The sequence below is a fragment of the Chiloscyllium punctatum genome, chromosome 37 (genome assembly GCF_047496795.1).
Source record: "Chiloscyllium punctatum isolate Juve2018m chromosome 37, sChiPun1.3, whole genome shotgun sequence".
Classification (NCBI taxonomy): domain Eukaryota; kingdom Metazoa; phylum Chordata; class Chondrichthyes; order Orectolobiformes; family Hemiscylliidae; genus Chiloscyllium; species Chiloscyllium punctatum.
In genome coordinates this window covers 30,716,596-30,743,582 of record NC_092775.1, presented here as the reverse complement: position 1 = coordinate 30,743,582, position 26,987 = coordinate 30,716,596, and positions in this window count along the sequence as shown.

Here is a 26,987-nt window from a genome sequence, read left to right as displayed (position 1 = left end):
TAAATTTCAGTGCAGTGTTGCCTTCAGTAATTGTCATCATGCAGAATTGGTCTAAATAAGAGACCATAAAACTGCAGATACTAGAATCCAAAGTAGAAAAGCAGTAGGCTGGAAGAACACAACAAGCCAGGCAGCATAAGAAGGTGGAGAAATCACCGTTTCAAGTGTTAGACCTGAAAAGTTGACTTCTCCACCTCCTGATGCTGCCTGGCTTGCTGTGTTCTTCCAGCTTCCTGCTTGTCGGAATTGGTCTTAATACGGAGCTTGAGTCATGGAAATGACATCGCAGCCTAACCTGATTCTATTCTTGCAGTATTAAAGTGGTTGCCTCCGACAGACCTACAAACAACACCAAAGTCTTCCAGTTGAAATAGTTTGCTTAAAAACGTATTCAATTTTCAATCAGCTGTGCAATCTTGATTGTTACACTGAAGGTTAATACCAGGCAATGCTTTTCCAGATCAATTTCTCACTTTTGATGAGAGACAATTTAATCAAATAGACCTCCAGGTTCGCAAGTAAAGGAACACAATTGTTGTTATAAAAATATTGTTGTTCCATATCATTGCTTAGCATAGCCATTATGATCTATATATTGCTCCTACTTTACAACAGTGAAGTTCATCATTGGCTATAAAGTACTCTGGGACACAATGTGAGGAAAAACACTATATAAATACATATCTTCCTTTTACTGCAGATAGAGATAGCTAGGCTTGACCGCCATTGTAATATGTAGGTGTTAAAACAATTTTTTTTCTTAGTTTTAATGTTAAGTATATTTGAACAAATCTGGGTACTGTTATTCTATTATTGTCTACACAGAAAAGACAAACTGGGAGATTGTGTAATGAAATCAGTTGCTGAAATAAAAGGCAGACAAGCAGGAGGCTGGAAGAACACAGCAAGCCAGGCAGCATCAGGAGATGACTAAATCGACACTTCGGGTGTAACCTTCTTCAGGACTGGTATTGGGGAAGCTGCAGATAAACGGTATGGGGGTGGGCAGGTTGGTGAGGTGGGGGTAGGTGAAGACAGGTAGAGGTTATGACTTGGTTGGTTGATGGGAGGAATAAATTCGGCTGGTGTCGAGAAGGAAGAGTCTCTGAGAGGAATGGAAGGGAGGGGGATGGGCCAGGAAGGGAGTCGGGTGATGGGAAAAGAGTTATTTGAAATTGGAGAACTCAATGTTGAGTCCTCCGGGCTGTAGGTTGCCCAGGCGGAAGATGTGTTGTTCCTCCAATTTGCACTGTCATTCATTTTGGCAATGGAGGAGGCCAAGGACGGTCATGTCAGAAAGGGGGTTGGAAGGAGAATTAAAATGGGCAGTGACTGGGAGGTCAAGTCAGCCCCTGTGGGCCTGGTTGAGATGCTTGGCAGGCAACAAGTTCATGTGCTTGTACCCTGGGTATGGTACAATTTAAATAGTTATCTGGGCAAATTTGGAAAATGCTGACCAGGAATGTCCAAGGCAGTGCTTATGCTCCATGACTGTACCTTGTGGCAACAGCGTGGTAGCTGATCTGTTCAAACTCATGACCAATGTTCCTGGTATACAAGGAGTTAAGGTTCGTGGGAGAAGTACCCTGAAATAAGAGTTAAAAATATATAACTTCAAAAAGTAAACCACAAAACATGTGGTTCCCTTTTTTTTTGTTGGTGTAAATTTATGTGTCACAGCTGCACCTGGAATGAGGTTGCTTCTTGCTGTGGTTAACAAAAAACAGTATAATATATTGCAGAGATAAAAATGTAAAATTATTGTGACCTGAATTGAGGTTAACCCGAAGAGTAAGTGCTGGATGCAATACTTTAATACCAATTGGCAAGGAGATAATTTTATGACAAAGCGAAGAAGCTTCTCAACCACAATACCTAAGGCAAAAGTCATCGGCTATACTATTATACTCTGCTAATTTATTTCAATAGTATAGGAATTATTGAGTCAGTTAAAAAGTATTTTATGCTTTGATCTGCTGGGAATCTTACATTAGCTTACTGGACAGCATTACATCTGTGGAGAAAGTGAGGACTGCAGATGCTGGAGAGTCAGAGTCAAAAATTGTAGAGCTGGAAAATGATCAGGCAGCATCCATGGAACAAAGAGTCAATGTTTTGGGCATAAGCCCTTCATCAGGACTGCGTCAATTCTTTCTGGCAATTCTAATGTTGACTCTTTTATCCAGGCAGCATGATTGTAAAGCTACCGTAAAATAGGCCTCTCCAATTACTAGTGAGGTTCTGGAGGGGTCCAAGTAATTTGGGCTGGAACTGGTTAGTAATTTTGCAGAAGACATCAAATTTGGTGTTATGCTGGACAGTGAAAAAGGTTATTTAAGATTACAAAGAGATCTGGATCAATAGGTTGAGGAGTGGCAGTTGGAGTTTGATTTGAATAATTGTGTGAGGTTTTGCATACTAGCAAAACAAACAAAGAAAGGACTTATACAAATAATGGTAGTGCCTTGGGTAATATTGTAGGACAGCAAGACCTTGGGGTTGATAATTCTTTGAAATTTGCGTCACAGGCAGAAAGGGTGATTAAGAAGGCATTCAGTACACTTGCTTTTTGAATATAGGACTTTGGACATCATGTTGAGGAGGTTGTGCAGGTCATTGGTGAGGCTTCTTCTAGAGTATTGCGTGCAGTTCTTGTTGCCCTGTTATAGGAAGGACGTTATTAAACTGGAGAGAGTTCAGAAAAGATTTACCAGTATGTTGCTGGCAATGGCGGGGCAGTTGAGATATATGGTGGCCGGGATTTTCTTCACTCAAGTGTAGGAGGTTGAGCAGTGACCTTATTGAGGTTTGTAAAATCATGAGGGACATACATAAGGTATGACAGAAGACTTTTTCCTTAGGTGGAGGAGTTCAAAACTAAAGGGTATTTTTTTTAAATTAGAGGAGAAAATGTTAAAAAAGACATGAGGGACAACTTTTTTTACACAGTGGTTTTGTGTGGAATGAACTGCCAGAGAAAATGGTAGATGCAGATAAAGTTGCAACATTTAAGTCATTTTGATTAGTTCATGAATAGGAAATGTTTGGAGGGATATGAGCCAAGTGCAGACAGGTGAGACTAGTTTAGTTGGCGTGGACTGGTTGGACCGAAGGGACTGTTTCCATGCTGTGTGACTCTATGTCTCTGTAATTAGTGCCCATCCTCTGTCAACATTCTGGAATTGCCAAGAGTGATTTTGTCCTGGCACTTTTTTACAATACGTTTGATCTCATTGTACTGCTAATTTTTTTTTCCACTCTCTGCAAAGGGGAGGAAAAGTTTAATCTCTTTACAAATCATCTTACTGTGGCTTCATCTTGCCATAAGGTTACAAGACCGTGCAATATCAAATGCCATTGCTTCACTTCCTGTGTTTCCTTTGCATATCACAAAGTTAGTCTTAAAAGAATCTGACTGTTCCTCAGAACTGACAGGGTTAGAAAATTATGGTTTTTAAATTGCTAACAGGGCAGCAGGAGGACCAAATGTGAACAGATGGGAGGAGTGCTCAGATCATAAGGCAAAGTGAGTTTTAATGGTAATAGAAGAGATGTCGAGTTGAAGAATGTATGTTAATGGAAGATGTTAACAGCAAAAAATAGGTAATCTCTGTTGAAAGTAAACCTAAGCAGAGAATAAAATGGATGGTAGGTTGGGGGGAAAGAGAGTGTAATCGAAACGGAAGACAGTGTCCATGCTCTGAAGTTGTTGAACTCAGCATTGAGTCCTGTAAAGTGTATAATTGGGAAATTAGGTGCTGTTGCTCTTGTCTTGAGCTTCACTGGAGAACTGCAACAGGTCTAGGACAGATAATGTTTACATGAGATTAAAATGGTGTATTGAAATGACAAGTGACTGGATGGTCAAGGTTCTTCATATGCACAGAACCGAGACTTACTGCAAAGTGGGCACCCTGTCTCCATTTGGTCTCACAGCTGTAGAGGAAACCACATTGTGAAAAGTGAATCCATCATACAAGATTTAAAGAGCAAACAAATCAATGCTTCACTTGGAAAACATGTTTGGGGCTTTGGGGAGGGAGGAGATTAAGGGCAAGTGCTGTATCTTCTATGATGCCAAACTCCCATGCTCTCCCCATATCCCTCAACATACTTAACCTCTAGAAATCTATTTAGAGTTAGAGAGTCATACAGATGTACAACATGGAAACAGACCCTTCGGTCCAACTCGTCCATGCCAACCAGATATCCCAACCCAATTTAGACCCACCTGCCAGCACCAGGCCCATATCCCTCCAAACCCTTCCTATTCATATACCCATCCAGATGCCTTTTAAATGTTGCAATTGTACCAGCCTCCACCACTTCCTTTGGCAACTCATTTCATACATGTACCACCCTCTATGTGAAAAAGTTGCCTCTTAGGTCTTTTTTATATCTTTCCTCTCTCACCTTAAACCTATGCCCTCTAGTTCTGGACTCCCACACCCCAGAGAAAAGACTTTGTCTATTTCTCCTATCCTTGCCCCTCATGATTTTATAAACCTCTACAAGGTCACCACTCAGCCTCCGATGCTCCAGTGAAAATAGCCCTAGCCTATTCAATCTGTCCCTATAGCTCAAATCCTCCAACCCCAGCAACGTCCTTATAAGTCTTTTCTGAACCCTTTCAAGTTTCACAACATCTTTCTGATAGGAAGGAGACCAGAATTGTATGCAATATTCCAACAATGGCCTAACCAATGTCTTGTATAACCGGAACATGACCTCCCAACTCCTGAACTCAATACTCTGACCAATAAAGGAAAGCATACCAAACACCCTCTTCACTATCCTATCTACCTGCCACTCCACTTTCAAGGAGCTATGAACCTGCACTCCAGGGTCTCTTTGTTCAGAAACACTCACTAGGACCTGACCATTAAGTGTATAAGTCCTGCTAAGATTCGCTTTCCCAAAATGCAGCACATCACACTTATCTAAATTAATCTGCCACATCTCAGCCCATTGGCCCATCTGATCAAGATCCTGTTGTAATCTGAGGTAACCTTCTTCACTGTGCACTACACCTTCAATTTTGGTGTCGCCTGCAAACTTACTAACTATACCTCTTATGCTCACAACCAAATCATTCTTTTCAATCTCTTCAGTGATGATCTCTACAGTCCTCTGTGGTAGAGAATTCCATAGGTTTGCTACCCTAAGGGACATAAGGGGTAACTATTTCACACAGAGGGTAGAGCGTGTATGAAATGAGCTGCCAGAGGAAGTGATGGAGGCAGGTGCAATTACAACATTTAAAAGGCATGGGGACTAGATTAGGTTAGCATATCTGGTCAGCATGGACGAGTTGGATGAAGAGTCTTTTTCTGTGCTGTACATCTCTATGACTCTATGACTCAATCAGTTCTTCTCTCCTTCTAAACTCCAGTGAATACAGGCACAGTCAACCCAATCTCCCCTTCTATGACAAAGCTGCCATCTGAGTACTAAATCTGTTGAACCTTTGCTGCACTCATTCTATGACAGTAAATCTTGTCTTAGATAAAGAGGCCAAAACATCATACAATACTCCAGGTTTAGTCTCACCAAGGTCCTGTATAACTGCAGTAAGATTTTCTTGCTCCTGTGCTTAAATCTCTCGCAATAAAATATGATGAAGACCAACATGTTTCAGTGATTGGAGTATAATGACACCCAGGTCCTTTACCATGTTAGCATTTTCCAACCTGTCACCATTTGAATAAAGCTCTGCTATTTTGCTTCTTCTACTGATGGTGCATCTGCCACATATTTGCCAACTTATTCAACTTATCTAAATCATCTTGAAATGTCTTGACATTCTTCTCACCACTCACAATCCAACCTAGTTTTCTGACATCAATAAGCTTGGAAATATTACATTTGATCCCCTCATCTAAATCATTGACATATAAACGTATTGTGAATAGCTGGGGCCCAAGCATTGATCCAACTAATCCGCAGAGGTGCCCAAACAATCACTTATTATTGTCATTCTCTCTGTCTCTCCACAAGCCTGCTTGTTCCACTTAGTTTTTTCAGATTTCATTCTGTGGGATATAGGTAAATTAATGTTACTTCTGCAATTCCATTTTACAAAGTAAAATGAACTCACACCAGTGTGTAATTGTTTTAGCCAAGAGCTGAGTCAACAAGAATGGAAACGATGTGGAGGAAATATATAATTGTTTTTGTATTAGCTAAAATTGTATGTCAGAATGAAATGTGACTGCAAAACAATGGTAGACATTACAGGCAAGTAGATAAGATGTTGTGAGGGGATGAAGTTAAGCTAGATACGCCTGTACTAACAGTAGGTATAAACATCTGTTTCCCACTTTTACAGAGACAGAGGAACAAACTCCAATTAAAAGGGTCATAGGGATCAGAACAGCCTCGGGAAAGGCACAGATGGAGGAGGTAGATAATAATGAAGAAAGAATATGCCCAACAATGACCTACAGCGGGATGAGGTCAAACGGCCTTGTGAGGCCAGAAATAAGCATTTTGTCACAGACAAGGCCGGATAAGGCAAGAGATAAACAGGAGTAATGGGGCCAGTCTTAGGGAAGTGGAGGATGTAAACAAGGGAGGAGCAATGTAAAACAAAATAAACCAAATTATATAAATATTGTGCATGAATTGAATTTGGTGTGTATGTCTTCTGCCTTATAGACACTGGACATCACACCCACTTGCAAGTGTAAAATAAATGACACTACTGATTCAGATCTTGTCTCGGACTGAAATTATTGAAGTGAGTGAGCTTTGTTTCTCACAATTCTATCTTTTTTTTTGTTGTTTGCTTTCTGTTTAAACTAACTAAAAGTGAGGCTGTTCAGTCAGCATTATTTCAAATCTGAGAAATATCTAACAGCTGTTGTTTCAAGGTTAAACAAAATTTCAGTTGTTTAATAAGAATGTAGAATGTGATGCATTGTATTTGAAATACAAGTAATTGCTTGGCTAAATGCCTTGTCCAAATGTACAAAGTGGAGCCAGATGATATGTTAAGGCACGGGCACCTTTATGTTTTATGCACGACCTGTTTCTGCTGTGTTCTGTACATTAACTGAAGTTGGTGCAGTAAGAGCATGAGATCGTGGTGAGTACAGGAATCAAATTAAAGGCCTCCCCTAGATCAAAGCCAGACTCAGTTCTCAAGGATCCCCCCATATCATGGAGTGAGTCAGACTCCAAATTAGTCCTGGTTAATGTATAAATGATGTGTCTGTTCAAATATTTAATTTTTTATGCTGCATTCCCAGAAGCATGCTTTAAAATGTAATACATCTAAACTTAAGTTTAAAGTTTACCAGAATCCAAAGATGTGCAGGTTGGGTGAATTGGCCATGCTAAATTGCCCATTGTATTAAGGGATGTGTAGATTAGATGCATTAGTCAGGGGTAAATAGAGACGACTGGGTCTGGGTGGGTTTCTCTTCGGAGGGTTGGTGTGAACTTGTTCGGCCAAAAGGCCTGTTTCCAAACTGTAGGGATTCTATATTTTTAAAAAGTGACCATCCTAACAGCATAGCTTATAGTTTTCTCCAAAACCTACCACAGAAAACACATATTACCTGTTAAAGAGTGTATCATGCCATGTTTGTAATTCCAGGCTTATTTGCATGTAATTATGCAATGTTTTTGTCAGATCTTGATGCAGTGCAAATTGCACTGTTCACATTCTACAATAACCAGAACACAAAAAATAATAACAATTTAATGACTGAGTTTTATGGATGAGGCAGGTTGCCAGTCAGAACATCAGGGGCACTGAGTTTGCTGATAATAGCAGTAGCAATTGCTGGGGCAGCAGTATTGCAACTACAGAAGATCATTTGGTCCATTTTGTGTGCACTGAATCCCAGAATGAACATTTCACTTGGTGCATGCCTCACCTTTTCTTCGTAACTGTGCACGATCTTCCTTTCCAGGCAACAGTTCAGCTACCTTTTGCATGTTTTAATCAAAACTTTTTCAACTACTCTCTCAGGCAATGCATTCATTACCACCATTAATCACCTGTCAATCACAACTGGAGTCATGTGTAGGCCAGACTACACAAATAGTAAAGAAAGATTAAGAACAAGCTCATAGCACCTTTCACAACTCTAGCATGTCTCAAGGCACTTCATATTAGTATGCTTTTAGAATGTAGTCACTGTGTAGCAATATCAGCAAATATAGTAATTAATTTGCACAGAGCATAGTCCCAGAAAGAGTAATGTGATTAATGACTAACTGTTTTAGTGATAATAGTTAGAACATAGAAAAGTAAAGCACAAAACAGGCCCTTTGGCCCACAATGTTGTGCCGAGGTTTAATCCTAATGTAAAATATAATAATTTAACCTATGCACCCCTCAACTCACTGCTATCCATGTGCATGTCCAGCAATTGCTTAACTGTCCCCAATGACTCTGTTTCCACCACCACAGCTGGCAATGCATTCCTTGCATTCACAACTCTCTGCATAAAGAACCTACCTCTGATGTCTCCTTTATACCTTCCTCCTAATATCTTCAAACTATGACTCCTTGTACCAGTCAATCCTGCCCTGGGGAAAAGCCTCTGGCTATTGACTTTATCTATTCCATTCATTATCTTGTATACTTCGATCAGGTGATCAGTTAATCTGGGAAGGTTGCTCAGGACACTAGGGGAGTTCTGTTTAATCCCACTATGCAAACTTTTGCTTCAATTGGAAAGGGCAGACTCCTCAACTGAAAATATAGGGGTGTCATTACTGGTCTCAGTGACCCTGTGGCAGAAACAAGAAAAACCTCAGCAATACCTCTGGAACTGCGTGTGTTTGTGAATGTCACATGAACAGAAAACCCGGCTTGGCTGTGAAAGTCTGCACAGGAAAAAATTTTCTGAGATCAATTTGGCAGGAGAGAACTTCAACTACTCCTGCAGAACACTGAGGAATTAAAAACAAATCACCAGCCATTTACTGAAGGGCACTAAAGGTTTCATTTGTTGCTAGTTGAAGTCTCTAAATTAAGTAGTGCAAGTATATTTTGATTTGGTGGCTTGTCTTATGGTCAGTATTATATTACAACTTGTCAATGCAGAACTACTTTTCTTACCACATTGTGGTAGTCACAGTTGACGCCAAATCAGCCACGACAACCATGTCTAGGTGGAATGAGCCCAAAATTATTTAACATGTGTACATCTTAGTAGTTTTTATAATTTCTAACAAGAATTATGTATGAGACATAATTTAAGTACAATTTAAATTTATAACATCATAAAGAATAAAAAAGTTAGAAGTTTTCTGTCAGATGATGTGCATTTAAAACTTGTGGGAGTTTAGGAATGTAATGCTCATGATTCTTGCCAATCCATTTTAAGATGTCAAGTGCTTCCATCATTTGTAATGAAATGTCTGCAGATCTGTGTATGTATCAACCCACAAGTAGTCCACATGAAGGGCTGAAATAATGATTCGTTTCTGAAATACAGGACCAAAACCACAGCCATTACTTTGCCAATCTAAAGTCTGCTGACAGTTTAGGGCTGTGAGGCACTTAATGAACTGCTGAGAATAAGGAAGGTAAGCCACAAAATAATGCTCCCAACAAAACCAAACTTGGCACCAAAAGATATAATATAGCATGTGTATAAGCATGCAGCAGTGAAAACCTTACTGTTCCCATAAAGTTGGCACTTTACCTTTGAATAGAAACAAAAATATCATCAATCTCACTGGAATCTCACATGTTATGAGTGTACAGAGAGTGCTATTGCTACTAATTTAACAAATCGAATATCCACTTGATTCTTCTTGCAAAGCATTAGCATTCCCATCATTGTCAGCATCTTTCTCACAGAGTAATTGTTTTTCCTCTAAATACTTGCATTAGCTCAGAACGAAGATTATGATCTTCAAGCTCAGAAGTTGAGGAATCGTAGGGAAGATCAGGCCTAAAATAGACTCTTAATCTTCTCTCCATGTCATAGAGTCATGAAGTCTTAGAGATGGACAGCATAGAAACAGACCCTTCGGTCCAACTTGTCCATGCCGACCAGATACCCCAACCAAATCCAGTCCCATTTGCCAGCACTTGTCCCATATCCCTCTAAACCCTTCCTATTCATTTACCCATCGAGATGCCTTTTAAATGTTGCAATGTCACATGAAAAATAATCAATTAAACCCGTAGTGTTCTAGCCTGACATTCCAAATTGTAGGACTATACGCTGTGGGAAACACTACAATTTGGGGCAGTCACCACAAAGATTCAGTGCAACAAGGACACTGCCATGGTACACATAAGAGCTAAAAACTGTAAAACATCTTGGCTGGTATCTTTATCGCAAGATAGTTTGAAGTATGATATGGAATTGTAATTGTATTACAGTAGTTCACAGTGCCACATGCTCAATGGGTAAAAAGAAACTTTAACATGAACTTGGCAATGTCTAATTTCAACTGTTTTGAAATGTAACTTTGTAAATGTTTATGAATAAGTATATAGATCAACTAAGCTCCTGGAGAATGCTATTGTGAAGGGATTTGTTGATTGCAAAGGTAGAGAATTCATGACGAGAAAGCATTAGTTATACCTATTCTAAACAAAGACAGTCTTGGTCATCAAAAAGCTAATCAGCCCTCAATAGGAATCTATATGTAATCAGCTGGATGTTTGCATTTTTCATGGGTATACAGTAATAAAGTAATTTCTCATCAAAGTCAAATAGACCCTGCTACCTTCTAAGCTCACAATCTTATCTGATCAGGTAAAATTTGAAATCTCCTGGCTTTTGATTTATTAGAGAATTACCTAGGCCAGGACTTGCCTGACAAGTGTATGACAATTATAAATGCTGTGGGTTAATTGAATGTGATGCCAGGAACTGCAGGGCAGGAGCAGAGATCCCCAGATGATGCAGGTGTCTCATTAGGATGCATGCAAGCATTTTTGTATCTGTCCAGAGTATTCCAGGAGTTCGATAACAGCTGCAGAACAGTACCTGGTGGCTCAGGACCTTGGCCACAAGCTCAGATCTCAGTGAGAAGGCTCTTAGCAGCACATTGAGATTTCACTTGTTAAATAGCAGTCATCTAGTTCCCTCACACAGACATTAGGGGGCAGCAAAAAGGAGCACAAGGCAGGAACTCTCAGTGAGAGACAGCAAAGGAAGAGGTATTGCTGTAATGGTGTAATGATTAATCCTTTTCTGCAGTACAATATGAGGTAATATCTGTGAATATTTGCATTAATGAATAGCAGTCTTTATGTGGAATGACAGTTCTCCAAATTGCATTAATGAGGGTGTAACAGACTCAGTTTGTGCCTAAAGCTGAGCTGAAATGCTTCACGATCCTGGTCAGATGATTCAGATGTTGCTGTCAATTGCTCATCAACCAATCATGACCATTTTGTCCATTGCCTGTGCTTCAGTATGTGTGGTTCTCTTACTTCAGAGAGATATTGGATCATACAGAACACCACAAGATTTTTTAAAGTGAAGAACTGTAAGGAGCCCCCTCAGTGGTTCCTGTATTGAAGAAATTGGAAGTCCTTGATGCTGATTTCTGATTCTTGGACAGGAAATAACCAAGTTGCATTCCTTTCTGATTGTTGTCCATTAGAAAGTGTGCTGAAGTCACCATCTTTGGTGAAGAGGTATGAAGCTGGACTTGATGTGGCCATGCATGACATTTTTCAGTGGATGGCAAAGGACCCTGTCCATCAGTTTCCCACTCACCACAGAGCTCGGCCTCATTATAAAGTAGGTGAATAGGAGCAGAGCTCAGCAACGCATCTGCCACACTTAAATAATTAATTAATTAATTGTCTATTGAGCTAGCTAATAAGTAAATTGATATTGATAATATGTTACCTACAACATAATGCAATTGGCAGGGCTGGTGGCTGAGAGCAGGCACCTTTTTTTTTGCAAGTTCAAAAAGAGCACAAAGGGTACTGTTGCACGAGGAATCCATACTGCCACTCATCACATTGCATCAGGTGTCTGCAAACACATGCTGCAAAGTGAATTTGCTTTCACCATCTACCACTCTCCTTCAGGGTTGCATTCCAGCAGGGGCCACATACAGCTCTTGCCACTGCCAGGAATGCTGCAACTAGCAGCCAATCAGTGGCTTAGTGAGTTAGACCATTGAGGGTTGGAAGTCCCAGTCTCCTCCAGTTTAGCCCTCCGTGGTGTGTTACATGACCATAAGACATAGGAGTGGAAGTAAGGCCATTCGGCCCATTGAGTCCATTCCACCATTCAATCATGGCCGATGGGCATTTTAACTACACTTACCCGCACTCCCCCATAGCCCTTAATTTCTTGCGAGATCAAGAATTTATCAATGTCTGCCTTGAAGACATTGAACGTCCTGGCCTCCACTGTGCTCCGTGGCAATGAATTCCACAGGCCTACCCTCTTTGGCTGAAGAAATGCCTCCTCATTTAAGTTCTAAATTGACCCCCTCTAATTCTAAGGCTGTGCTCACGGGTCCTAGCCTAGTGGAAATAAATTCCCAGCATTCACCCTTTCTCAGCCATGCAATATCTTGTAAATTTCAATTCAATCTCCCTTCAACTTTCTAAACTCTAATGAATACAATCTCAGGATCCTCAGGCATTCATCATATGTTAGGCCTACCATTCCAGGGATCATCCATGTGAATTTCCACTGGACATGCACCAGTGGCAGAATGTCCTTCCAAAGGTGTGGGGCCCAGAATTATTCTAAATGGGGCCTAACTAGAGCTTCATAAAGTCTCAGTAGCACATCACTGCTTTTACATTCCAATCCTCTTGTGATAAATGACATTACATTTTCTTAACCACGGAGTCAACCTGCAAGTTAACCTTTAGAGAATCCTGGACTAGCACTCCCAGATCCCTTTGGACTTTGGCTTTGTGAATTTTCTCACCATTTAGAAAATAGTCCATGCTTGTATTCTTTTTTCCAAAGTGCAAGACCTCACATTTGCTCATGTTGAATTTCACCAGCCATTTATGGCTCTGGGGTGGGCTTCTTCTCAGTTCTGTCAGCTGTTTCAGAGGAAACAAAATCAGCCAAGAGCCAAGAATATATGGAAATTCTCTATTGGTCATACTGGACCTCCATTTTGAAGTAAAAAGACAAACCAGACCCCAGTATTCGCCAGTTTTGATTTTCCTTCTAGACACTGAGTTTCTCTCTAGAGAGGTTTGTAAAATTCATCCAGTACCTTTGATTCCACAATAACCAAAATTTTAAACGTAAAGATCAAAAGCCTCCTGAGCATCACTCATTCATATCCTCCATGGAAGCCAGGAATATTTCCAGAATTAAGGCAAGAAATTCATGGTTGATGAACTCTTGGGTTGTTTCATCCATCTGAGTTGCACATGATAAAAAGTTGATGTAAGCAAGAAGATCACAGATACTTCACAGTCAGTTAAAACTGAATCTTTCAGTCTGCAAAGTTGGCGCCAGTAAAATTAACATGAAATATCACAATACCTAACTTCATATAGACATCCACAATTCACAGTATCCAAGCATAACAACCATTGGATTTTTGTAGGCAAGTGCATCATTTGACACATACATGATTGGGAGGACTGAAGTGTCGTGGGATGATGGCATAAGTATGCAGCAAACATATTTACATACTTGGCTCCTTACCTTATCAGAGTGCTGACTGTTAAACATTAGTGATAAACACTGCAACAAGGTCTTTTTTTTCCAGCATGGGGTTATATGCAGTCTGTCCTGACTTCATAACCTCCTTCTTTCTTTACCACTTCTGATCCAGTGTGAGAAAACTGGAAAGTCCACACCAATATACCCTTTATATTCTTACAGGCAAATTTATCATATTTCACATCAATACAATGTTCTTCCACTTCTGTGAATCTACCCGGAATGCTCAAATAAAAAAAACAACAAATATTGAGAATAATGCAGGAAGTAATTTAAGATCTCAGCATTCTATAGTGCAGCACTTCAGTTTCAGAATGTCATCTGTATATGGTTGCACCTCTGGGCAGAACAAAGCAGTAGCAAAGTATTTAGCTAATACACGCTGTCGTAATCACAGAAAAAGAGAATACCTCTTACTGCCAGTTAATGCTGCTGTACTGATGGCTACTTTCTGTCAGAATAAATCAAAACTGAGTGCACTTTTAATATATTCACAAAGAAATCTTACTAAAAACATCATGTGTGATTCAATGGATCAGCAAGTTAATCAAGTGAGTAGCTGATCCATTTGAACAAAAAATACTCCAGTGTAAAGCTCCAGTCTCTGCTGAGGTGACCATCAGAGTTAAGGCATGTGGTAACAACACTCCCTGGGTGAAGAAGGGATAAATTAACTCTGTTCTTCCCCACTGTCCAGTGATCCTCAATGAAAATGTTTGACGATTAAGTGAGATTAGAATTGCGCTCAGCTGACTGCACCCACCCCACCACTTATTCTATCTCGGAGTTGAATCTTTTACCCACATATTATGGTTTAGGCTTTTCACTCTTCTCACTTTAGAGAAAAGTGGAAGTGGTGCAAGAAAGTACTTAATTTCACAAATGATCACCTCATGGTGATAAAGCACCTCAGAGAGTACAGTATGTGAATTTTCCCCCCGTTATTAGACTGTGACAGTTAGCCAAAGCTCCATACGGGACCAGCTGCCATTGGAATTATATACCCAACAAAGAACCCATGCCTTCAGAGAATGAAGTGGAGAAGTGGGCGAGAGATGCAGAAACACTGAGAGAGATGGAGAGACACAGAGAGAGAGAGAGAGAGAGAGAGGGAGAAAAAAAAACTAGCTGCGTTGTGAAAATTTATGGAGTCTTGTGAAATAAAATTGGTTTGGCAAATTCAGTTGGAAAACCAAACTGGTTACCATTTCAGAGGAATGTGATAATCCAATGAGTTTACACACTAATACCAATTGTTTTTTTTTCATTTCTGCTCCACTTATAATTTTCTAAATGCTGTCACATTTTGGTAATGCACTAGCAGGTGATTTCAGAAATCTGGATCATATTTGGAAGTGCTATTGTTTAATTGTCATAAAGCCTCTCAATTATCTTTTTTAATGAGCAGATGAGGAGAGGGAATTGGATCCTTTTTTATAATGCTCTTTTATTCAGTCACAACAAATTTTTTTTAGAAAACGTATAGTAACCACACTTGAATTAAAACGTAATTATCTAAATCAAAGTGAAGGAGCCAAATTGCAAGATTTCCATGAGTAAAAGAAAGAATTTCATTATCTGCTCACCCAAAAAACATAATTAAAATATAACATGAATAAATAAAAAAACACAGATAATAAGTTTATAAAGATGTAGGGGTTGGTGTTTAATACAGAAAGGTAAAGGCCTGTGCAGTTTTAAGTTCTTAGTTTAAAATCTGAAGATAGTTGTGTAATTGTTGACTGGTAGTCTTGCAGCAATGGAGAAATTTAGACCATAAGACATAGGAATGGAAGTAAGGCCATTCGGTCCATTGAGTCTGCTCTGCCATTCAATTATGTTTGATGGGTATTTCAACGCCACTTACCAGCACTCTCCCTGTATCCCTAAATTCCTTGCGAGATTAAGAATTTATCAATCTCTGCCTTGAAGACATTTAGCGTCCTGGCCTCCACTGCACTCCGTGGCAATGAATTCCACAGGCCAACCACTCTCTGGCTGAAGAAATGTCTCCTCATTTCCGTTCTAAATTGATCCCCCCCCTCCCCCCCTCCCCAATTCTAAGGCTGTGCCCACAGGTCCTAGCCTAATGGAAACAAATTTCCTGTGTACACCCTCTCTAAACCATGCATTATCTTGTAAGTTTCTATTAGATCTCCCTCCAACCTTCTAAACTCTAATGAATACAATACCAGGATCCTCAGCCATTCATCATATGTTAGGCCTACCATTCCAGGAATCATCTGTGAGAATCTCTGCTGGACATGGTCCAGTGCCATTCTGTCCTCCCTGAGGTGTGGGGACCAAAACTGGACACAGTATTCTAAATGGTGCCTAACCAGAGCTTTATAAAGTCTCAGTAGCACATCATTGCTATTACATTCCTTGAGATAAATGACAACATTACATTTGTTTTCTTAACCACGGACTCAACCTGCAAGTCAACTTTTAGATAATCCTGGACTAGTACTCCCAGATCCTTTTGTCCTTTGGCTTTATGAATTTTCTCCCCGTTTGAAAATAGTTCATGCCTATATTCTTTTTTCCAAAGTGCAAGACCTCATATTTGCTCACATTGAATTTCATCAGACATTTCTTTCATCACTCTCCTATACTGTCTAAATCTTTCTGCGGCCTCTCCACCTCCTCAGAACTACCTGCCTGTCTGCCTAACTTTGTATCATCGGCAAACTTCGCCAGAATGCCCCCAATCCCTTCACCCTTTAATATATAAAGTGAACAGCTGCGGGACACCACTTGTCACTAGTTTGTAGATCTTGAGTTCTCAGTGAATGGCTGCTGTCACAAGTTTTTTACTGGACACTGACTTTAAAATAAAGATAAACAGGATGAAAGAGGCTTCCAACTTCTGTTGTTTTGTTATCCATTCATTTTTCATTATCTCTCTGTCTGCTGCTCAAAAGCATTTACCTCTGATACAGTTCCCTTCTAGATTCTTGTTCTGACATAGAATCAGAGTCATCGAGATATACAACATAGAAACAGACCCTTCGGTCCAACTCATCCATGCTGACCAAATATCATAAATTAATCTAGTCCAATTTGCCAGCACTTGGCCCATATCCCTCTAAACACTTCCTATTCATAAACCCATCCAGATGCCTTTTGAATGTTGTAATTGTACCAGCCTCAGCCACTTTCTCTGGCAGCTGAGGATCTGCAGGCAACTTTCATCCCAATCAGTGGAATTTTCCCTCCTGGGAATGGTGAGGAAAGTGGGAAAATCAAAAACAATTTCTTGATTTTCCCCTCAAGCTGTAAATGGTGATTTTAGAATTCCACCCTTGAGTGGTGGCTAACTCCCACGCATTAAAACCCCATTTCCAACCCAAACTGACTTGTATTCCACTTCCAATTCTCGCTGTTTGTGTGAGAAACTAGATATAGCAGTTCCTGACATGAAAATCAAAGTGGGAATTTTACCAGAGAACAGCTAATGGTCAATTTTGGAAAGCTTTATGGAAGGTTTCTCTCCAGGAGGCCAAGCAAACTTTCTCATGCTGGCTTCCTATCTCACCTCATAAGCTATACACCACACTCCTCTAGTAATCTGCTTGTTGTATTCCCCCAGTTTGGTAGGCAGAAATACCCGCTAACACTGAACAACCTGACATTCCTGGGTTCAGTGTCATATATCAAAAGGTATGTGTATACCTGGTCAAGTGTTCTCATTCCAGAGTTGCTCAGGATGGTTTCATTTATTTGCCCAGACAAGGCCGACAAGGAAGAGTGGTGCTTCAGTTTATAGATAGGGACCTGGTGGTGCTGGTGGATGGAATGATGCAGAGGAGGGCTGTCCTCTTCCTGAAGGACTGACAGATGGGGGCCATGACACTGGAGCCTGTCCTGCCTAATCTAAGGTGGCCATCCAAGTTAGAGCAGTGTCCACAGTCTGGAGAAATACCCAGTAGTGTAGGAAGGTAGTCAACGACTTCCAATTTTCCACCAGGCTAAATACCACTGTGTGCCAGTGAGGGTCTATCACGACAGTCAGTCAAGAGGCTTATCCAGTTCCAGCCTGGGGTCTTGGCCACAGTTAATTGAGAGTGAACGGCACTGAATGAGGGCATAATGAGGCTTCATTATGATGGATATTTGGGATTGGGGTTCCTTTAATAACATTGCATTATCTTCCTGTCATTCCTCATAGATTTTCTGCTCACGGATGTCGAAGAGAGAATCTTATCACTGGAATCATTGTGACCTTCTGCAAAGAGTGCAGAAGATGCTTTTGGTTTCTTCACAAATCTGCAGGACAGTGTAGTGATGTGCCACTCCATCATTTCTGAACTGTGTCATCTGCAGGGGCAGTACTCAGAAGGACTCTGTGTTATTTCCATCCCACTGTCAATCAAGATCACCCTGAACGTATATGCCAATGGCTTATTTCAGTGATAGCTTCGAACATGTTCCTGATATCATTCTCACCAGGTCATCGCTGTCCGTATCATTGCTCAGAACAAGGAGAATCAAGCAGCTCAGACATTGCAATGCTCCACCTTTGATTGTTTCCACCAGATGCAGAGCCTATTGACTCATCTTACTTCAAGAGCACCCTATCATCAACCTACAGAGCTCATCAACAGAAAAGGCTTTTGCATGATCAATGTTGTATTGTGTTTGACCATCAAAGGTTGAATTTGGAGGCTTGAGTTGGAAATCTTGGCAGCTCCAGTGGTTGTTGAAAACTGGAGAACTCACAGGTTCCTGCCTTCTTCTAAGGTCCTTGGACCATGCTGGATGGCTGCAGGGAGGCAGCAGCTACCCCTCCAAACATGGCTCAGTGACCCCTTTACAAAACCCTCAGATTGATGCCGAATGACAATATAACCAGGGCTATAGTTGAACAGACTATAGATCTCCTTAAGAATAGGTTTCAATGCACAGACCACTCCAGTGCAGCCCTGCATTAACGCCTGAGAACAATGTGTTGCACATTGTGGTATGCTGTGCCCTTCACAACTAGAGCCGACAAAAGGGATGCAGGCAAAATGGAGGAAGACCAGCAATCTTCTGAGGATGAAGGTGAGGAAGAGGATGAGGACATTGAGGGCTGTCCAAAACAAAATGACAAAGCAATGCATTATAGAAGCTTAGAGGCCAGAAATAGCCAAATTGAAACCCACTTCCACGAAGAATGGTTTAATTTGATTATGTAACCTCCTGTTGGTAATGTGGAAAACAACCACTGTTTAGTGTAAGGAATAAGTGGACCTTGTTACTTATGTAATCCTTAACATTTTGATGAATAAATCTTTCGTGATCCATGTGATTTTACACTTGATGTCTCCAAGTGACCCCAATTTCTGCACATAACATGTTCCACTGACTGTGAGGGGAAAAGCACCAGTCAGAGAGACAGGGCACAAATTTCATAAAGAGCTAAGGCTAAGATATCATATCCAAGTGCTGTGTAACAAAGTCTCTCTGATAGGCAGTAGGTTAAGTGGAACACTAAGAAACTTTTGACCCTTTCTTTATTGGTAATCCTTCAATGTTTCAGTGAGCATGTGGACTCCTCAGTTTCTTGGAAATATTCGAGCATCCAGTAGAACAATGTTGAGCCTGTAAGAGGTAGTACTATGCACAGCTTTTCTAAGCAGACCAAGGCATTCACTGTGAGCCAGTGTGGATGTCTGAGTTGTCTATTGTACATCAGCATGGCAGTATGCTGCCTTAAAAAGCTGGCACCAAGAAGTTTCTCTTTAGCAATGTGTGGAATCATAACTGATTCCCTGCTCTTGCTTACAAAGTGTGAAAGTTTGCAGGCCAGACACAAGTACCTCCCATGCACATTGTGTTTGGACGGTGCCGTCCATATTAAAGTGCAGTACTTTGATTGCAATCTTCAACATCACCATTTGGAGATCGATGACGTATCCAGGCAGGAAGTCAATTGTTCATGAGAGATGAGTAATATTTGATTATTATAAGTTCTTTCATTTTTGGGGTGTCTAAAGAGGCTGCTCATCTCTCCAGGATTAGTTGTCCATTGAGATGTCTCTGTTTCAAGATGATGGGTCATGCTCTTCCCTGATCAGCTCCATAGGTTTCTCCACACAGAGAGTGAAAAGTCTGATGTCCACCATCCTCTGCTCATCTTGCATCTCTTGGCCCTGGTTTAATTGCAAATAGGAAAATTCCAATGTGCAGCCCTCAGAGTTGTGAGTATCGACTAGGAGATACAGATCTGAGTTTCAGTACCTTTTAGATATTTTTAAGCAACCTGTTCAACCATGCTATGAAAAATTGAGGTTCATAAAGGAGGAGGTGTTAGCAATTCTGGAAAGTGTGAAAATAGATAAGTCCCCTGGGCTGGATGGGATTTATCCTAGGATTCTCTGGGAAGCTAGGGAGGAGATTGCAGAGCCTTTGGCTTTGATCTTTATGTTGTCATTGCCTACAGGAATAATGCCAGAAGACTGGAGGATAGCAAATGTTGACCCCTTGTTCAAGAAGGGGAGTAGAGTCAACCCTAGGAATTATAGAGCAGTGAGCTTTACTTCCATTGTGGGTAAAATGTTGGAAAGGGTTATAAGAGATAGGATTTATAATCATCCAGAAAGGAATAATTTGATTAGGGATAGTTAACATGATTTTGTGAAGGGTAAGTCGTGCCTCACAAAACTTATTCTTTGAGAAGGTAACCAAACAGGTGGATAAGGATAAAGCGATTTATGCGATGTATATGGATTTTAGTAAAGTGTTTGATAAGGTTCTCCATGGTAGGCCATTACAGAAAATACAGAGGCATAGGATTGAGGGTAATTTAATGGTTTGGATCAGACATTGGCTAGCTGAAAGAGGCAGAGGGTGGTGGTTGATGGGAAATGTTACTCCTGGAGTTTGGTTACTAGTGGCGTACCACAAGGATCTGTTTTGGGGCCACTGCTGTTTGTAATTTTTATAAATGATCTAGAAGAGGGTGTAGAAGAATGGGTTAGTAAATTAGTGGGTGACACTAAGGTCGGTGGAGTTGTGGACAGTGCTGAAGGATGTTGCAGATTACAGAGGGACATAGATGAGCTGCAGAGCTGGGCTGAGAGGTGGCAAATGGAGTTTAATGAGAAAAAGTGTGAGTGATTCACTTTGGAAGGATTAATAGGAATACAGAGTACTGGGCTAATGGTAAGATTCTTGGTAGTATGGATGAGCAGAGAGGTCTCGGTGTCCATGTACACAGATCCCGGAAAGTTACCACCCAGGACGATAGGGTTGTTAAGAAGGCATATAGCGTGTAGGCTTTTATTGGTAGAGGGATTGAGTGTCAGAGCCATGAGGTCATGTTGAGCTGTACAAAACTCTAATGTGACTGCATTTGGAGTATTGCGTACAGTTCTAGTAGCCACATTATAAGAAGGAGATGGCAGCATTGAAAAAGATGCAGAGGAGATTTACTAGGATGTTGCCTGGTATGGAGGGAAGGTCTCATGAGGAAAGGCTGAGGGACTTGAGGCTGTTTTATTGGAGAGAAGAAGGTTGAGAGGTGACTTAATAGAGACATACAAAATGATCAGAGGATTAGATAGCATGGACAGTGAGAGCCTTTTTCCTCGGATGGTGATGGCTAGCACAGGGGGTCATAGCTTTAATTGCGGGGTGATTGCTATAGGACAGATGTCAGAGGTAGGTTCTTTACTCAAGAATAATAAAGGCGTGGAACACCCTGCCAGCAACAGTAGTAGATTCTCCAACTTTAAGGGCATTTAACTGGTCATTAGATAAGCAATTGAATGATAATGGAATTGTGTAGGTTAGATGGGCTTCAGATTGGTTTCACAGGTCGGTGAAACATTGAGGGCTGAAGGGCCGGTACAGTGCTGTAATGTTTATGTTTTATGTTCTATCTCTGGTTGGTCTTGAACTCAGATCTTCAGACCCAAAGGTAGTACACTACCACCGTGCCACATGAGCCCTACTCAATACTTTTTATAACAAGGTTAAATCCAGCTCAGACTGATCCTTGTTTACTTGCAGCTTGGCTCTTTTGAGCTTGACTCAAAACTGGTCAGATGATCATAGCTGACATTTTAGATCAGTATTTGTCCTCTTGTAAAAAGTCACTTGAAAAAGCACTTCAGAGGACGGTATCTCATCACGCATCATTTACAAATGCAGAGCTTTGACAAAAACACAGCCTTGCACTGAGTCAAGCATTCAGGGGCTCACTATCGCTGACATTCATCCTTTATGTCAGCCAGGGCTCCCTGATTAGCTGTTAATCTGGGCCAATCACAGAACTCATTCAATGATGTCCAGCTGGCTGACCTCATTACAATCACTACACCACTTTAATCCATGAGGGTCTCAGGTTTTGAAATTAGAAGATGCAAGGTGAATATCAATAATCATTTTTAATAGGATCCTACCAAGATGATATTACCAACAAGAGTATTTATTTTGTTGTTGCTTGGAATTTTAGAATGTCTGCAATAATAGAAATTAAATCTACTCATTGTTAACACAGATGTTGAAAGCTCAATTGTTATGAATGGAAGTTAACAATGCATCGAAAGAAGTGTAGTTGATCACTTTTGTGTGTAGCAGGATCTAGTTACTTGTCTTAATTAGTTCAGGAGTCTAGAGAAATTCAGAACAGGAATTATTATAGTTTTAAGACAGCAGTATACCGTAATTTAATTAGAAACTATAGACTACGACATGCCATGGTTAAAACCTCCAACAAAACTAATTCCTGATGAACCTAATTTACTATTTTTGTACCATGGCAACAACAGATGTAAGAAATCTGAAAGCTGAAGTCATGTTGTGAAAGAAGTCTATGCTGGACAGTAGCCAGATACACAGCCCCCGAAGTGAATAAAACAAATCTTTGATATCTGCTAATCTAATTTTTTTTTACAACTTTAAGCTGTGTCTGGAGACAGACAAGCTGTGTTGTTTCTATGTGTGATGTAATACCCTCAAGATGTCTGGCAGGAATATGATTTGGTTCAATTGGTTGTGAGCCCAGAATGCTCTTAGCAACAGTGTGACTCATCAATAAAACGTCTCCTAGCAATTATCATAGCAAAAAATATGCAGAAAGCACACATTTGATTTCTGAAATGCAAAAAAAAATAACCTGCTGCTAGAAATAGTAACTTTCCAGTTTCTATTTCTTTCACTGGATAGGACATATTTCGCCTAAACATAGTAATATAGAAACATAGAAAAATAAATAAAAAACAGAAGTAGGCCATTTAACCCCTCAAGCCTGTACTGCCATTCGATGTGATTATGGCTGATCATCTAACTCAGTACCCTGTTCCCATTTCCTCCCCATATCCTCTGATCCCTTTAGCCCCCAGTTCCTCAAAGATTATTTATAGTTGTGAAAAGAAAATACTTTAATGCAGCTGGAACTGGGAACTTAGGGAAATTTGTCTTAAACAGCAAATTGACAATTTCATTGTGCCAGGTAAGTATTGTGGATAGTACAAGCTAACCTTGTACAAGATGGTGAGAGCAATAAAAGGAGCATCAATTCACTTTTACAAATGCATCAGACTGCTGGATGGCAAGTAAATAATTCACCCCCGCTGTGAAACACCCAACTGTCCCTGCCTCCCTGGACTCTCAATGACTAAATTCTTACTTGGTTTAAAAAACATTGACACCTATTGAACTATGAGCAAGATCACCACCTTCAGGCGGGGTTGTTATGAAGAAGTAGGAGAATTTGCTACCAATCCCACAAGTTGATGTCCGCTGATAAAGGATAAGGGAACTTGATCTTGCAACTGTCAGAATCATTTGGGTGTCCAGATCCAGCCTTACTTAGTCATCATAATAACAACAATAAATTTAAAATGACCTTTATAACTCACTCAGCTCACTATAACAATGCATTTCCCATGACTGACCCACCTAGCCTGCACACAATGAGTAATGGAATATGGCCAATCCACTTAAACTGCACGGCTTTGGAAGGAAACTGAAGCACCTGGAGGAAACCCACACAAACATTGGGAGAATGTGCAAAATCCACACAGACAAAGGTTGGGATTGAACCCGGGCCCAGCGCTGTGAGGCAGCAGTGTGAACCACTGAGCTCCTGTCCGCCTTTGAGTAATGAAGTAGAAATTTTGATATATTTGAACTAACATTTCCAAATATTCGTTCATTTCAAGATCTAAGAGCATTCAACATTAATAGAGATGGCCCACAATAAAAGGTTACTATAGATACATTTTGAGCAAGAAGCTGCAGTTTTGTAAGCTGTAAAATGTGGAAAACCATTTAAAATTAGAGTTGAAGATTAATAACAAGTAGAACCTGTGCACAAAGAATGACTATAATTCATGATTCTAAGTTACAGAGTCATAGAGATGTACAGCACAGAAACAGACCCTTTGGTCCAACCTGTCCATGCCGACCAGATATCCCAACCCAATCTAGTCCCACCTGCCAGCACCTGGCTGGTCTGAAGATCTGACATTCTGGAAGGCCAGGGTAGTTACAGAAGATGAACATTTGTTACTCCCACTTCAATAAGTTTGAACAGCATTTCTCTGACAATAAGAGGCTGGAAGAAAATCTAGAAGACATACAAAGTTCAATTGGATCAAATATTGTTTGAAAAAATAATATACTTGTGTTCTAAATCTTAGAATATAGAAAATGGAGTGAATAAGAAAGGAGAAAGGCTGCTTGCATAGAAAGCCAGCTGTTCCACAGAATTAACTGACAATCAGAGCACGAGCATTCCAAACTAGCAGATGTATGTAGTAAAGCAAATTAAAACAAAATTTTATTGGAATTTGCTGGACATTCACTAAAAGAGGGAAAAGATCTGTGCTGCTGTGGGCTGATTTGAAATGGAAAGCTCGGATGTGATAGAACTGTTCCAGCACATCGGAAAGGATTTAAGCAAGGTGTCTACGCGACCAGAGCAGCCAAGGCTGACTTTGGCTTCGGGCTTGCTTGGGATAGTGCATGTTGGATTCTGGTCAAAAAATTTTTGTTACCATGGAAACCTGCGTTACTGTCTGCTACAGGCTTAAATTGGAAATTTGAAGAAAATCAAAGACCCCTTAGTCAAATGACCCACCTGAGCAATATCACATTTCATTATTGTCAGTGAAACCTAGATCTATACAGAACAGAGGTGGGACGCCATCCACTCCTTGGATAATATTCAAAGAGCTGACAAAGGGACAGTTAACTCCACAGTTCTGTCATTTCCCAGCAGCTTTTTCCTATTCAAGGATTCATTCTATTTACTTTTACAATTACTATTGAATCAGCTTCCACCATTTTCTGACTGCATTTCAGGAAAATAACCTACTGAGTAAAATAAAAATTCTTTTCCCCTCCAGTTCCTTTGTCAATTACTATAAATCTGTGTCTGCTGGCATACTGGGCTTCTCTATCATTGGAAATAATTTCTCCCAAAATACTTTTGTCAAAACATTCCATGCAATCGCCACACTACCAGAAGGATATAGATGCTTTGGAAAGAGTGCAGAGAAGGTTAACCAGGATGTTGCCTGGTCAGGAGGGTTTTAGTTATGAGGAGAGGTTGGATCGACTCCAATTGTTTTCACTGGAAAAACAGAGGCCAAGGGCCAACCTGGTAGAGGTCTACAAAATTATGAGAGGCGTGGATAGGCTGGATAGTCAGAGGCTTTTTTGTAGGGTGGCAAGGTCTACTACAGGCGGACATAAGATCAAGGTGAGATGGGGAAGGTTTAGGGGAGAAGTGTGGGGAAAAGTTTTCACACAGAAGGTGCTGGGTGCCTGAAATGCATTGCCAGTGGAGGTGGTGGAAACAGGTATGTTAGCAATGTTTAAGGTGTATCTTGATGGACCCATGAACAGGAGGCAAACAGAGGGATAGCAAATGTGTTTGGGCAACAAGTAGTGGGTCTAAATGAGGATTAGGAATTGATGGGTTGAATAGTCTGTTCCTGTGCTGTATTATTCTTTGTAAATACTATGTATATTGTAAACAATTCATTTTTTTGTAAATTAAGTTCAAATTTACAGTTAGCTGGCTAAGATTTTCTACTTCAGGTGTAACCTACAAACCCTACACAAATTGGGATCAAAATTATGTTCGTTTTGAAAAGTGCTTTTGTTCCTTTGTATATGCTTTAAATTCATTTGCATATTGACATAATCTAGTCCATTTAGGCAGCAGTTTAGAATGCAAATTTTCAAAAGCCTTGACATATGGAAAGAATAGTAAACTGGTTCAGCCTTATCAGTGCAACTGAAACTGGATTTATCATTAAGGAATAAACAGTTTTCACCAGACTAAATTAATTCAGCACCTTTAATTATTTAACATAGCCGACTGTAAAAGTAACAGAACTATTTACTAGCTTCAGAGTTCTTGTCAAATTGAAAAAAAAAGACATTCGATGTGCCCTAGCACAAAAACAACCCTTTATTTTAAGAGCTCCTTGAAGGCCTGTATTTGGGAGCAAGCCGTGGAAACTCACAATAGTGATTCATTTGATCTGAATCTACAGCCTTAATCTGGGCTACAGCTGATTTAGTTGGTGAGGCCAGCATCCCGTGCAATATTCTTAAAACAGCAAAAAAGATCACAAACTCCACTTGAACTTGAAATTCCAGCATCTTCTGGTGAGGCCTATTTCCAATAAACTGTTCAAAAACCCTCAGCATCATTGCAAGAAATAGTTTTGACTGCCTTGCATTGCTCACATTATCATTCTTGATTTCCTGATTTGTAGAATTGATGACATGGATATCTTGTGCAATTGTATCTTGCCCCATTGATTGAACTGTAATTAAGTAGCTTTGGTCAAACTCGTTAAGTTTCAAGATAGCAGCAGGGCAGAGTAGGAAGTCTTTGGGTTCTGTGCCCATACACTCCTACTCTTGCTCACCTGGCTAGCCACATTGGTTTAATTTTTTTGTTTCTTTTTTTCATTTCTCTTTTGTATCAAAGTTCACCTTTTTTTTCTGCTGTTGCGGTGAAGGAAAGTGATTGGATAGGGCTGCTCCAGTGGTGGATCTGGATATCCGTTCCTCATAGCCATAATGGCCACGGCTTTATCGAAGGCTTTATCATCGGTGGGTCTGGTTCATTCCTGCTGGCAGTGGTTTCAGCGGTGGCTAGAGCACTGGTGCCATGGTGATTCCAGATCATTCCTCGTGCCTGTGGCAGCAATGTGATGGCTTCGGTTGGCGCCTTAAGTAATGGCTTGAGCAATGGCTTCAGCATCAACAACTTGCTGGGTTCAGTCTATCCATCCTTGCTATGGCAACAATGCACTGACTTTGGTGTCGGCGTTAGCAGTGGCAGTGTGGTTGATCTGGTCTGGAAATCCTTGCTTTGGTGCCCTC